The 2,322-nt window shown below is 43.5% G+C and overlaps 1 protein-coding gene across 1 annotated transcript in view; it reads right to left on the bottom strand.

The window, feature by feature from the left end:
- The window catches only part of RAVER2 (ribonucleoprotein, PTB binding 2), a 24,925-nt gene that overhangs the window by 14,078 nt on the left and 8,525 nt on the right, over positions 1-2,322 (bottom strand). The window lies entirely within an intron of this gene.

The following is a 2,322-nucleotide window of genomic DNA, read 5'->3' as shown; positions in this document are numbered from 1 at the left end:
AGCCAGTATTATTTTGCAGGATAATTATAAACTCGTTCTTCTTCATTCTTTTCAGCCTGCCATATTCAAAGTGCTGTTCATCAGGGCGCATGACAGCTGCTGAAACATGCAACAATGCAAATTCCAGCAGGATCTGGTGCCTTTGGGAGCAGGGGAAGGCTGTGGCTGTGGGGAATGCCAAGAGAAGATGCCAGACTGATCAATCAAGCAGACTGGAAAAGGGCTTACGTGGCAAACACTGCCCTGGCCTTTGTGTGCAGACTTTGGGAGAGAATGAGCAGATTTAAATCAAACAAAAAAACAGGCTGGGAAGGGAGGGATGAAGCTTAGGCAAAAATCTCCAGTCCCCAGATGAATGGGAATGATAAACTGAGACCAGCTCTGGTGTGGAAGAGACAGAACCTCCTCCAGATTGCACTGGATAAAAACAACCTCAGCCCCACAAACCTCCCCTGACAACTGAAATATAAATGTCAAAGATCTGGAAGGAAAAGAGGGTGGTCAGAGCTTTACTGGCACTGTTACTGCCTGGCCTCTGGGCACAGCTCTGGAGAACAGATATTTCATACATAAATACATTTTATATTCCTATTTTATTTTGATACCAGTTTAGGTGCACTACTGAAAAGAAGGGTTTGAAGCTATGGAACATTTGTATTTTAGTTTCAGCTACAATGAAACACAGCTCAAAACTCCCTTAACATGTCCCAAGTGCAGCCACCAATATTCCTGCAAAGGATTTGGGAACTTTTCAACTTCCCAAGTAAACAGGTACTGAAAAAAAGCTCTTTATTCCTATCCAGATAAGGGTGGAGACCTTTCAGTGACAATTTAAAGTTGACAGAAGAAAAGAATGAGGTTTTCTGGTCCATTTTGTTGAAACAAAGGACAAAACACATTTTTCCTAATGTCCACATGCAAGTATTTAGCTTCAGCTCCTCCTGACAGAACATTTCTGTTGTCAGTAGAGGAGAAACCAAAATGATTTTTTTAAAAAAAGGTAAACTTGGAATAAGATGAAATAACTCAGAGTTTATTTCATGAGTTCAGGTAAGAATTTTGTGCAAAGGATTGTGATGAAATACTGATGAGCTCCCAGCAGAACTAAGCCATGGCAGCACCACAAGAGCTGCAATAAAGTTTTCCAGAAAAAAACCCACTTTTCTCAGTCATTCTCTATAGAAATTCCCCCCAAACTGAGGTTTCTGCTTCCCTGTCCTCTCTCAGTTTTTCTGTCTCTACCCACCCCACCCATCACATTCCCCCTCTTTGCTGTTTCCACCTTCTCTTGGACCTTCCTCCTCCTCCTTTCTTTGTCCTCAATTTTCAGGGTGTCTCACTCATAAACCCCTAATTAATTAGCATCCATTCTCTTCCTTTTTTCACCTATCAAATCTGAACTATTTCTTTTCCTACCTCCTGTATTTTATAGGAACCGACCTAATGCAGACACTCTCCTCACCCACTCCAAGTATTACCCAAGATTTATTATGATTTAAAAGGTAAAACGTCAATTTTTGAGTGCTTCTAACTGCCAGTCAGTGAAACCCATCTTTCCCCAAGAAGTCTGTTATTCTTTGAAGCTCAGAATTTTTAAAGGATGGTGAAAAATTGTTGGGGGAGCTGATAACAACCACAGATTATGTGACAGCTGGGAAAAAAAAAAAGCCCTGAAGGAAAAGACTTAAAAGGATCAATCTGTTGAGCTAATTAAACAAAGATTGAGCAGGAGACTTGAGTCCAGCACTTAATACCTTCTTACAGGAGGAAAATAATGGGGAGCAAAAGCTCCTTAATTCAGGCATCAGTGAGGTGAGGCTGAAGCCAGACACATTCCCAGGCTCCAGACCTAAACAGGCAGGAATGGGAAGAGTTAATTGCAGTTTATTCATCTCCTGGTGGATGTGGATCAGGCAAGTCTAAGGATTTCCTCTGGCCAAGTACAGAGTGCTGGGGCTGGGAAAGAGCCCTGGGGAGGGGGAAGGCCTGCAGGAGGTCAGGCTGCAGATCCTCAGGGACCTTCTGCTCCACCTGCCGGGAATCTCCGGCGCTCATCCCTCAGGCTGATCCCTGAGCAGCCTCCCCAGAGACTCAAGGGAAAAAAACAACATAAAACCACCCCTGTCACCAAAATCTGTGTGACTACAAGGAAAGATTTCCTTCTACTGCTTGTTTATGATGATCTCTCTGTGCCACATTGATTTGTGGCCTCATCTCACAAGCCATGGGGGTGAGAAGGAAACCTCTGCACTAAAAAGGCAAGGATCCACCACTTCTGTGCTTCCCAGCTTTCCAAGAGATGTGGCACTTCTATCCCTGGCA

Source organism: Geospiza fortis, unplaced genomic scaffold (genome assembly GCF_000277835.1).
Source record: "Geospiza fortis unplaced genomic scaffold, GeoFor_1.0 scaffold396, whole genome shotgun sequence".
NCBI lineage: Eukaryota > Metazoa > Chordata > Aves > Passeriformes > Thraupidae > Geospiza > Geospiza fortis.
This window is presented reverse-complemented; position numbering and strand designations above follow the sequence as displayed.